The sequence below is a fragment of the Aricia agestis genome, chromosome 10 (assembly GCF_905147365.1).
Source record: "Aricia agestis chromosome 10, ilAriAges1.1, whole genome shotgun sequence".
NCBI classification, from domain to species: Eukaryota; Metazoa; Arthropoda; class Insecta; order Lepidoptera; family Lycaenidae; genus Aricia; species Aricia agestis.
The window spans coordinates 17513619-17527187 of NC_056415.1; the positions used below are offsets into that span (position 1 = coordinate 17513619).

Here is a 13569-nt window from a genome sequence, read left to right on the forward strand (position 1 = left end):
GAATTTAGGATTCGATATCGTCTGAAAAATTTAAATTCGGAATTCTGACAAATGAATAAATCGCATGTCAAATCAAAATGATCACAGATTAGTTAATTTTCGTCTGATCAATGTTTCAAAAAGTATCAGATTTGAAATTCCCAGAACATTTTTGAAAACAATGACAGTCTTTAATTCCTTCTTTTGACATTTAATTTGCATTTTTGATAGTTAATAGTGAAACAATGAACGAAAATAAACAAATCGCTAGTCAAATTAAAAATGATCATAGATTAGCTAATTTTCGGCTGATTAATGTATCAGAAACTCAAACTGATTTGACATCCATGCTAAATTAACAGCAGTGTTAGTTGATCAGTGATTTGACAGACCTTTCAGAAACCGGGGGTAAATGTAGTGTTTAAAATGTGCCATTCAGAGGTAGGGAGATGCTTACATAATTTCGTTGGATTTCATTAGGTACAGCTTGCAGTTGTCAGATCACAATTTACATTGACTTTTCCTCAATCTATCTATAAATTTTGTCTACTGGTACGTCAATTGAAGAGTCTTGCTCTTGCACATGCACCAGTTTGACGTGACAGTATGACGCAGCTGACATGGCACGTTGGATTTTCACGCTCATAAAAGTCGTGAAACAGATTGGCGCAATAAATGTATCGACTGCCGCTCAGCCAAACTGACTATAATGTAAAATATTACTACGTCATACTGGGTCATTTGCAACAGTCACCTTCATTATTTTACAGCATTATCCTGTTTTGCAAATAGGGTGTCGAAAGGGATGCGTCAGTCTGACACGTCAGTTTGTAGCGTCGTTTATAAATTTGTGAGGTTGTTGTTGCAAGGTTCAGCTTCAGGTAAAGTTTTTCTCGTAGGCGACATAAAAATCAGGACTGACATATTTCTATTAAATCCGTACCAATGTTATAGATGTGTAAAGTCTGCTTCTCCGTTACTCCTATTTAAACTGTTGAATCGATTTTGATGACTTTTGGTCCAGACTCCAGGATAATACTTTGTGTTGCGGCCTGCAGGTTGGCATACTGCATAGGATAGTTTAGTGGGGTATGTACATTGCTATAGCCCCCGTCAATTTCTGTCATCTCATCGCGAGTGCTCGTCACGGGTCAGCAGACGCCGTCTGTCTTGCGACGCGAGCGTCACGGTGTATGATCACGTGACACGCCGCGCCCATGACACGTCACACGACCGTGTAGCGTTCAGTGATTTGTTTTATTACTTGCGCTGCTTTGACTGAGAAAAATGATATAATTTGGGAAAGATATACACTATACAGAGGTGCATAGGAGGATTAGTTCATCGATAGATCGATCGAGTAGTGTAGTAACTACTGAAGCGAAAAAATTATAAAACATTGCTGCGTTAATAGAAATTGGATCGAAGCTTTATGTTTTCAGATGCACATGCACATGTCAAAACTATTTCAAGATATAGGATAATATAGTACCGGTATCTAGCTGAGCGTATGCAGCCTGTAGTACGACGCCACACCTATATTTCGTAGTGCTGTGCAGCTATAACAGTACATTAGACAGGCGGGCTGCGTCAGGCACGCCGCGGTCGATGGCTATTTTATGACCAAAAGTCTGCGTTTGTTCACGTCTTAGTAAGTTAGCTCCGATATTATGTTTTTAATTTTAACTCACGACAAAATCGAAGGAGGTACTCAACTCAACGCGTAACTTAGGTTTAAGTTCTGCAGGAATTTAAACTTACATACTACGGTAAAGCTATATGTCATGTCATCAATGACTAAATTCAAAATCAAGTTCCAAACTAGTTAATATTACCCACGGGCTGCGATGATCAATTTCGATGCCAATGTTCACAAACTCAAATGCACCGCCGAATGAATATACGCATTTTGACAACGTACTCCCTATTTAGACCTTAATACTGAAACGATAAGGTCTGAAATGTCCGCAGTTGTTAATTGTAACCATATTTCGAAATGCTTACTGTGAAAATAGGGTTGAAAGTGTTTGCGGTATGTGTGCGACTGGACGGGGCATGTAAAAGTGGCCGCAGGCTAGCTGTTGATCATCACATAGGGTTTAAGTCAGGCTTTTGAGTTAGATATAGTGGTGATAGCGTATGTATTATCGAATGCGTGCTTTATTAAGCTGGCTTCTCATGGCGCGTAATATCACGAGTCACGCCGCGCCAGCTCGCGCCTAGATCCGCCTGCGTCCGATCCGATTCAAGTCGGTAACTTCAAAGGCTTTGATGGGGTCTCTAGAAAAAATAACTCTATATTCTCAAGTAATTGCAGTTGGCCGCAAATATGTCTTTTCCCAGAGGCCAGGACCGACAATGTACAAGTGCCTTAAGAGGATATACCAGGGGCTAGAGAAATGAAAAAAAAAAGTACTTGTAATATTATCTAAAGCTGTCTCCCTTACCTCAAGCCTATACCGCAGAACGCAATAGAGACAACTGCAGAAAATCAACTTTCTGCAGTTGTCTCGATTCGTTGTCCCCTGATTATTTCTCCAAAACTTAACAGATTTAAGTACTTTTTTCATTAAAGATTAAAACAGCGGAAAATCTTGCCTTTTTTGGGTTTTTGAATGTTCCTAACTTATTTAATAATAATAATAATGAGAAAACATAAGAACATTGTATTAATGGCCGTAGATAGTCAGGAAAAAAATTATAACTCTACTAGCGTTATCCAGGGAGGAAACAGGGGACAACGTTTGTATGGAAAAAAGGGCGGTGTGGACTCCTCTTAAGCTTTTAGTCGTTACAAACGTAGACACATTTTTGCATAATTATAATAATTAAATTTATTACTGAGATACTGATATTACGACATAAAAACAATAAGTAAAGAATAATGTAGCATATTATGCTACATTAGTTCACGTTCTCTCGAAATGTTTTGTAACGTCTCTGAGCCGTAAATAGATTACATAAAGTATTATTTGCGTAAATGTAACAGTAATACTAAGTGCTCTCTTCTACCCTAAAAACTCCAAACATGTCGCAGTTTCCTCAATACATGTGAGTGTTATTTTATTAAACACATAACGATACTTCAGGGCGATGGGGCTGGAGACGGGGGCATTTAATTTAGTTCCCCGCTCCCCATAGATAATACGGGGGTGTGAAATTCTTTGTATTGAAGATTGCGATACATTACCGAAACGGGAAACCTATTCGGTACGTTTTCCCGTGTTTAATCCTGTTGTAAACACACAAGATTCCACGGAAATGTAATGAAAGTTTTGTTTTTAGGGTTGGAGAAAAATTCTTTGTAATATCTCACGCTGAAATTCTGCCACGGACTTTTCGTCTGGTTATAAGCACGTCTTAGCAATCGGTCATCAGTGTTTTGATTTTCGTTCAAATATTACTATGCAGAGTTGTAGACTGTAGAGAATAAAGCTTAGGCCAAACCTACGCGAACAGGCGTCTGCGAAGCGGAGCTTCAAGTTGTCAAATGTGTTTTTTGATACAAAAAACACATTTGATAACTTGACGCTCTGCTCGCGTAGGTTTGGCCTAAGCGTTAGACTCGGTATACGCTAAAGTCGAACATAATGTATCAAAATGTTAGAAGAAATAATCCCAGTACGCGTGGTTTGAAAAGGTTTCGCCTGCTACGCGGCTACGGCGTAGCAGCGGCGCTACGGCGTAGCATCTGTTGGCGGTAATCGCTACGAGTAATTGAGACAAATAGTAGGCGCCCCACCAAAGTGGCGCAATTTGTTCCGCTTAATCGAAAGCCGCGCGCGGTACAAATAATTATAATTTACACAATAACCAGAATTGTTTCCGCGCGTTATTAATGTCGGGGCCTGCTGCGCGATTCCCGCCCTTGTGCCCGCCGCGTAGAGTTCACCCACCTGCGGCGACGGAGCACGCTAATTTAGCTCGTAAGTCACGGTGGGAGGGGCGGAAATCGCGCGGGAGGAGGTTAATGTATTTACAAAGTGGCATGGATTGGGTGATTATGTGCACTTAGCCCGGAACTGATCATCGCCGAGCTCCTTGTGGTGACGGTGACGTATCGGGTGTGGTGTACCCGCACTCACTCTAAGTGATTTTGCTAAGAATAAGTGACATATTAAAGGCTTTTACACACACGTATTGGAGAGGCAAATGTCATAGTAATTACTAGATGATTAGCTTAATTACATATTATGTGCGATGAGATCGATTCCTAAATACCGAAATATTAATATGATACTGTTAAAAAGACATTGCAAAATAAACTTTGTAGTTAAGTAACAACGTTTTCCCCCTATTCGTGGCTCCTTTTTAAACTCTCCGGACAAGAACAAAACATTGTACACCTAAAACATTAATATAAGATATAACTTAAAACATTAATATAGGATGTAACGTCTCCGTGGTCTAGTGGTATAGAGCGCGGCTCTTGACTCGGAGGTCGTGGCTTCGATTCCCGCGTTGGAAACATATTGTTATTTCCAAGTTTGGTTAGGACAATGCAGGCTGATCACCTGATTGTCTGACAAGTAGGATGATCCATGCGTCGGATGGGCATGTAAAAAGTCGGTCCTGCGCCTGCGTCGGACGGAAGACCGACACGATCGGTGAGAGATCAGGATCTCTCACCGATCGTGTCGGATGACTATGAGAGTAAAGGAGTAGAGATTGCTCTCGTGTACTGCGCATAAACTTGGGCACTATAAAATTACTCCTGCGTAGGTGGCCTGGTTTCAATGAAACCAGGCCACCTACGTGGGAGAGCCTTTTTATACGTGGGAGAGCCATGCTTCCGCACGAATGGGCCGGCTCGACCGGAGAAATACCACGTTCTCACAGAAAACCGGCGTGAAACAGTGCTTGCGCTGTGTTTCGCCGAGTGAGTAAGTTTACCGGAGGCCCAATCCCCTACCCTAATCCATTCCCTACCCTCCCTTATTCCCTTCCCTTCCCATCCCTACCCTCCCCTATTACCCTATTCCCTCTCAAAAGGCCGGCAACGCACCTGCAGCTCTTATGATGCTGCGAGTGTCCATGGGCGACGGAAGTTGCTTTCCATCAGGTGACCCGTTTGCTCGTTTGCCCCCTTATTTCATATTTAAAAAAACCGGCTACCGTCACCGAAACCGGTGTGGTATTATTAATATACGATATCCTGTTATTAGTAAGGGGGGTAACTGTATAATAATAATATAATGTACCTAACAAAGGGCCTTACACTAACATTACTAATGTTAGTACTCACAAGTTCCAACAACCGTGAATCAAAACTCAATAGAACGTGTGCGATATATCTACCAGCGCTGCCACTATACATCCTGAGTAATTAATATCACAACTTCAGACAACTTAACTGTCTTAGTTAAAACTAACATAGTTTAGCCGTTTAACTTAACTGTTGTTAGTGAGATCTTTATTACAGTAATTAAATTTAAGATTAAACTGACGATACAAATATAGACTATTTATATTGTAAGATTTGTAAGAAAATAAATCAATAATTAATAACGTTTTATGAACTTATTTTTTGTATTTCGCAATTACATACAACTATATTTTTTTGTTTAATATTATATAGTATGCAGATTGTAGCTGGTGTTAATTTTATGTCCTGGAACTAAATATTTTTGAGTTACAAAATAAGTTCCTACCTAATAGCATTTTAAAAAGATAAAACCGACTTCAAAATTGTATGTAATAAAGAAGTAAAATTCTGTATCTCAAAAACTACTGAACCGATTTTGATGGAATTAGCAGTATTCCCTAAGTTGAACAGTACCTAGTACAACAAAAAAGAAAATCGTACCTGTAGTTTCGGAGATATGCGAACACAAACATAAAAAATATATACATATATATATACATAGGTACACTTGAAATTTTGCACATTCGTTCAGACACTGATATATACTTACATATATATATACGAAAACTGGGCAGTTCTGGAAATATAACATACATACGTGTTGAATTGATAACATCCTTTTTTGAAGTCGGTTAGTCACCTAGTAAATAGTAGCTAAATTTTATGTTTTCTTCCGTAATTTGAGTTTCAATAGCATCTCACAAGCATAAACTGCATTTGCTTTATGTATCACAATAAAATATGATATTAAGGTTATTATCATAATAAAATTCGTTATGGTAATCCGTATCATTGAAATTAGAGCATAAAAGTTCTTATACGAGGGGTCCTATTATGTGCGAGTGATATTTTATCGCACACTCGTCAGTGCACATAAAACCAATCGCAGGCGATATCGTCGTGAGCTCCCCACGCTTATGCTAATGTTGGAGTTTAGTTTACTGACACAATCTGAGGAATATTATTTAAATAGCGGGATGTAAATAATGATTTATTGAAGAATGGATTAATCTAAAAGTATTGAAAACTAGATGTTTCGACTTTGTGTGCGCGTAAAAGCCAAGACTAAAGAACTGTTTTCCCCGTTCTTTGTCTGTGTCCATCATTTGATTTAATCTGTTTGCAGTCATTATTATCGGATTTAAATGTAGAGGAATGTAATAATTCTAATAGGTATAGCCAATGCGTTACCTGCGGGCTGCGTTAATACTTCGAATCTTGAAAATGGATATCTCGGAATTAAAATTGTAGCAGTATAATATTATGAAGGACCATTACACTTAAATTATTATACTAAATACATAGGATACCAAAACACCTAAATGATTTCGTTTGTTAGAAGAACATTTGGGTTGTCTGTGTCGAAACTTTAAATTTTTACTTGCATCCCGTAGAGTAAACGTTTTGCACCGAACAACATTATGGTCTGTAGACTCTGTACAATCGCGGCAATGTTTCTCATGCACATTTAAAGTGAAGTTTGCAATAATATTTCATATGCAATTAGCGGAGTGTTGTCCTTACTTATCTTAATGGTCCGGGAGCCAGATGCCCTGTAGTGCGACGGTATTAGCATGGCTGGCTCCTGCACTATAAACTATAAACTACCCACTCATGCAATTACTTTTATTGATATTTCCTTATACTTCAGCTACTAGTGCATACTTCTAATCGGTACATAATAATAAAAAATGTGAAAATATGTCTGCCAGTTCCATCTTCTGCGCGAATGAATTATAAAGTTGCAGGGAACAGTTTTAATAGTCCTCATTATAACTTTAGAAAGAAATTCTGTGAAGTATTTAGTTTCTTTAAATTTTACTTAAAAACAGTTTTAGAAACAATGATCTTCTTTATATTATTATTGTACGTACCTGAAATTAGAGGGCAATGAAAATAAAGTTCTTACTAATATAATATTATTCTTTTAAAGTTACGAAATGTCCAGCTACTTTTATTCTACTATTTTAATGCAGCATTAAGGCTTCAGCCAAACCTACGCGTCAGTAACGCGGGACGCGAGCGGGACGCGGGACGGGAGCGTCTGCAACGCGAAACTGGTGTGCACACCTACGTGACTCGACTACGGTGCGAAACCGTAGATTATTCCCGCGTTACAGACGCTCCCGCTTCGCAGTTGCTTTGGTCGCGTAGCTTAGGTTTGGCCGAAGCTTAATGTAGATAGGTTCCTTATTGTTCGATACAGTCCAAAAAATGTCGTTGGTTTTATATTTCATGAGTATATCATCGTCTAATTTAATACGATTTGGACTAGATTAAAATTAAGAATGAGGCTGTTTTAATGTAGCATTAATAATATACTATAATGGTTCAGAATGACTTGAATTATTAGAAACTTTAGATAGCGCGTCTTAAGCGCCCTAATCTCTACAAGTCATAATGATGCGTCTCGTCTCTTAAATCGTATGACCCGGGCACCCGGGCAGCCGGATACCCGGATTGGGACACCCGGATATGACCCGGGCAACCCGAATCCTGCGGGGTTTCCCGTTGCTTGTACACTTTGCTTGTCTTATTATAATAAACTCAGTTTACATTTGAAAAGGAATAATATTTTTTAGCTTTCTTGTGCAAATACTATAAAGTATAAATGAGCTGAAAAAAGTACCAAAAGTTGTAAAGTGATAATAAAATATTATGTTATGTAATTTTACCTTTTTGTACCCTTTTTTCCTAACAAAATATAATATATTATAATCTACGAATAATAAAAACTTTACTATTCGCTGTATACATCCCAGACCCCATGCGTCCGATCCTGTCCATGTCATGATGTATCGCATATTTCATCGACAAATTGGCTCTCAAAAATTTTTTTCCCTAACTTTTGACATTTGATTTTTTTTCTATGGCTCTCATACTAATCTGACTTCATAAGAAAATCGTTATAACTTGTAAACTATCTGACTAACTACTAACTATAAAATAAATATAAATAAATATTGAAGAACATAGATCTCGCTTGAAGGTTTATCGCGTTTGGAACCGCGCAGCATAAAAGTGATAAATGTAGATATTATCATAAATACTAGATGTAGATCCGCACATTACATTATGGTAATGGCCGCGTCTCACATCGCTGCCAACACCACATAGCGGCTCCTGCACTATTGCCACTCGACTGCTCGTGGATCCTGGACTATTAACATAGAATAATAATTATTACACAGAAGAGTAAGTAGGTTGTGTAGTGTGTACTTGGAATCAAATTCACGCAGCAGTTTTACAATTATTTACATGCGTCCGACGAAACTAAAAGGTATTCTATACCTTTCTCCGTCTACTTTATGTCTTTGCCTTTCATCAAATTAAGCCTGGTAGTTTTTTCCTCTTTATAAGTAGGTGGGTATAAAAATAATTCCATGGGTGTCTGCGCCCGATTCGGGCGTTCTATAATAAAGATGGTCTACTGTTTGATATTACGCTGTGCTATGATTGTTATTATTACTATTCGCTACTTATCCGGGTTGAATGATCAGTAATGTATTATGAATGTAATGCATAAAATATTTTATGGTTGAACTAACACTCCCTATAAAATATTCCGCCCATATTATAACCTATACTTTTAGCTTTAGGGTCAATTGACACCGAAATGGTAACGGCGAGGCGAGCATTTTCAGTGTCATAATATTATGATTTTAAACTTTATCTTCCAACTTTAACAGCTATTGTAATATAGTATCGCTTGAGAAACATGGAAAGTATCGCGGCCGCCCGCGGTTGCGATATCTCATCCTAAAAATAAAATATTTTTTTAGATTCCAGTTAAATATTAAATATTTATGGATTAGTGTATTATGGTACTCACTAACTATACTGAAGATGAAGGATATCCTACATGTCGGTGTCGGTTCAGATTCCGTCATATGTGGGTGCGTTACCCTTGACATGCCGCCGCCCGCCGCACGCCGCCCGCCGCACGCCGGTGCATCCGCAAATAGAATAGCTACCTCGACACTACACACGAGAGAAGACATTTATACTTTAATCAATAATAATACGAAAGTGTGTCTGTCGCAGGATAGTTTTTACGACACAAAAATGTACATTTTTTATGAAATGAGGAGGCAAACGAGCAAACGGGTCACCAGATGGAAAGCAACTACCGCCGCCCATGGACACTTGCAACATCAGAAGAGCTGCAGGTGCGTTGCCGGCCTTTCCACGCACGGTGCAATACACAAGCTCTGTGCGAGTTTGTTAAACCTTTTTCAATAAGCGTTAAAGATAGAGCTTTTCAAGGTTGCAATAACTAATTTCGATGTTTCAGATGGCCCAAAAAATTGTTCCAAATGTCATGCTTTCTTGGCTTTTGTTGTAATTTAGAATACCTCATAGATAGGTATAAATAAGGAACATTCAGTTCGGGAATTTACTGACCGATTTAATTGTGATGGGAGTAGGGACGGCAACCCGTTTCGACAGTCCGGAGTCCGGAGTCCGAGCTGCGGGAAACGTCCAATAATCTCAGGAAGTGTACTGGCGCGTAACAAAACGACGATAAATCCGGACTTTAATTGCACGAGTGTTATCCAAATCGATACATCTGGGAATTTTATTACGGCTCGACGGTTGGGACGATAGTGAGTTTTAACGCGCGGTGATAGGGTGCACTGTCGTGTGCGGGTGGGGTGATTTATTTGGACTAGTTCACGCTATTGATCTATTTGCGGCAAACACACCGACAGTCGTGATGAGCGCCGCTAGGTGCAGGGGTAGGACTGCTTGCGGGGAGGAGGAATGATCGCTCGTTGCACTCGCGGAGGGGGAGGGATTGCTCGCTGCGCCCGCGAGGGCTCAGGGCTGCGCTAGTGAGCGCCGGCGGCGGACGACAAGGGATTAAAATAACACGTGATGTGTGATTGTTGACTGAAAAAACAATTATGTGTACACGGCATGTGAATGGCTGCTCATAAAAACAGACACGCCAGTTCACGAGAATGACTATAACAAAAGTACATTGTTAGTACTCTTTATTATAACGCCTTAACGGATGTAGTCTACAGTTCACAAGTCACAACTATGTACATACATACATTTGTACTTTGTAGTTTACCACAAAGTTCCATCTGAAAGATGCAACATTTGTGCTTTGCATAATATTTTCTGCTAAATTTCTAGAAAAAATAAGAAATTTTGATCATACATATTGCCTGGAAAAAATACAAGAGTTTTGTTTGTTTCCGTCCTAAAAGAAAATATTCCATCTAAATTCTAATACAATATTCGTAGACCATGCATAGTATTATGGCCCAGGATCGTGAGCACCAGCTGTAGACAACAGCCTTCGTACATTTCATATTCAGAGGCTGCATTCCCATACAAACACACAAGAATGTCACTTAATTGTAGGATGTGACTGCGCAAATACGACTTTTGTCTGTTGTCTGACTTACCGATTGTATCCCAGAACGCATTTAGTATTGATAACAAACAAAACAAAAGGACGTCGGTGTAGCGTATTGGACCCATCCATAATAGTAACTACTTCTTTAATCATGGCGACCTCAGTGACTTGCCAATGTCAGAGAGGCTATGTGTTGACCATAATAGCAACATTATCTCGAACACTCATGTCATGGTTAACTGTGACGTTATGAGACGTCAGGAACTAGTCATGGTGGTATGTGCTGGCGAGCCGATTCTATGACGGATTACTCAAATCATGGGGATTCTGCACTCGGTAAAACAGACATCAAAGTAGAAACTTTATCTACATAATATTTTATCGACTAACTATCGACTAACTACTTCTAGACTAGCCGCTGAGTCAATTCATCCCAGTAAATATTCGTAAGACCTACTAACTATAACTAACTTTATTCTCTGAAACAAAAAAATATAAACCTTTACTCTATAGTCTTAACCTTATAAAATTAGCTCACAGGTCTTTTCATGTAGAATGTAGGGACAATGTGAAGTGCATTTCGTGTGAGATAATAAATCGAAGCGGCGGGGATAATGTGAGACAGTATCGCGCCGCCCGCAATCATTCCGCCGTTTGTCTTGTACCGAACCCCGGCCTCCGGGCGAGCGAGATTACTGGAGCGAGCCAATATTTGAGATTATAGCAGACTACAGTCTATTATACTGCAGTTAATAATTTGCAAATGACAAAATGGCTCATTTTAATTGGTCAATGGCCATATGGCAACTTTTTGAAGCGATACTATCGGGCGTTTGAATCGATACTATCGCGGAGCAGTCGCTAGCTGCGTGCCCTAGGCCCTAACACACGGGGCGCTCATTCGCTTGCGATACTATGTAAACGCGATTGCGTTTTCTCCTCGCTCGCGCGGTCGCCCGACACGGTCGCGCGTGGAGATGGAAGCGCGTTGCAAATGCTAAACTAGCGATTGCAACGCTATAAAAAATTTCCGTGTGCTAGGGCCCTAAGCAAAACTTACCCTGGACCCTGAGACAAGTGTAAAATAAACGAAGACTCACCGGATCGCTTATAACGTAACGATACACGGAGGCGAGATTTCGCTGTGTTTAGATGACGCGGTCGTTTCCACATCGATTTTGCTGACGACGTGCTTTCACAGTGTTGGTGTTGGTTTGTTGTTAGTCAGGCTTTGAGATACGAGCCAGAGTGCATTTTAGTCTACGTCTCGTCCATAGGAGAGGAAGAGGATAATTCGTAGTCTAAACATAAACAAATTGCAATAAAGCTTTTTAGGATGCTGTAATAATTGTCGTGAGATGACGCGGACGGTACGAATTTGCAAATAATTGTCGTACTTTGGCTAATGAAGTGTGTTATCATCATGCACTTTTTTAAAATATAATGTCTTCAATTTTCTGAAATTATTAACGACATAACGATGCTCAATTATTATTTATAGTCATACTTTAGTATCGCACGTACTGTCGTGGATAGATTAAATGCTTTAAGTATTATTGCAAAAAAATAAGATCTAAAATCCATTGTATCTGTGTTCCACCGTACTTCCACACGCGGTATTTCCCGTCTGTCTCCCAGGACTCGCAGTTTTCCAGCTCGCGCTCGCATGGGGGCTAATTACCGCGGCACAATGCGTGAGGGAGGGGGGGGACAGGCTATTGTGCGGCCGAGTCGGAGCGGAACCGGGATTGACGGACACACCAACTCTATTTCGAACACATAAGATGTGATTCAGTTTGGTCACGATTCATGGTATTGTTTATCCGCGAAGCTTGAGCTGTTTGCACGGCGTTTAAGACCGTGAAGTTCCTTTGGTACTGCCGCGGACGTTTTAGTGGCCCGATGTGGTATCTCGATCTGGGTTTGATTCTTTAGCTTGTTTTCTCTTTTCCGATGCTTTCTAGGTTCTCTCTCTCTCTCTTTCTCTGGCTGGCTGGATCTTTTTTCACCAGAAAAGTGAACTGCAATTCGATTTGCGAATGTAAATTCTCAGAGGTTTAAAAACCTGCAGTTTCCCGATTGTAAATAGTTTGCTAATAAGAAGATTCATTAGAATCTGTTCAGAGGTGTAGACGTGAGCAGGTGTCAATATAATCTCTCCGAGTGTAACCAAAGGTGTGGTGGCATTAGCTGACTGGCCCAACTGCAACTTGAAGAAAAGTAACGTACCGTTTAAGGAATACAATCTATAAGTACATAGCAATAATATTAAGTCGAATTGAAAATAAAAGTAGGCGTTTCGCTTTCCTCAAAGTCCTTCCTCAAAGAAAGCCCACCTGCAGTCCGGCTAAGATGCTCTATCGGAGCTATAAGAATTTATTACTGCTTTAAAATGCACCGTTTCCAGGAGTGCGCGATTGAAAGATTTAATTTTTCTCTATCTCACAAAGAGATCAATTTGAATGGGCGCTGTTGACACGGATAAAAGGTTTTATAATATTGAACGCGGCCCGACTCGCTGACTTGCTGAATGCTCAACAAAGAGTTATGTCCCCCTTCCCCCGCCCATAACCGAAACCTAGATGTATTGTCGACAAAGTTGGCGCTCTACCACCTAGGTGTAAGTTGAAAATCGCCAGCACCAGTGAATCGCGCGTTCGCACACTTACAGTTAGAAGTGGGCCGTATAGTAAGTGGGGTATTCTTCCAAAACTGTTGCTTTGGTATCGGCAGTAGAATATTGCGTGTTTGAGAACGTTATTTTTTTCATAGTAAAAGCTTCTAGAACTCTACATAATATTATATGCTGGTACAAAATGTGAGAGACTTGTGGTTTGTCACTCAACTGCTAGTT

At 39.9% G+C, this 13569-nt stretch overlaps 1 long non-coding RNA gene across 1 annotated transcript; it reads left to right on the forward strand.

Annotated features, from left to right (window-relative positions):
- The first annotated feature begins 235 nt into the window (after positions 1-235).
- Positions 236-13270, forward strand: LOC121731057. Its single transcript, XR_006036183.1, has 3 exons — positions 236-393; positions 2761-2769; positions 13261-13270. It is a non-coding gene; the product is annotated as an uncharacterized LOC121731057 (long non-coding RNA).
- Positions 13271-13569: the final 299 nt, after the last annotated feature.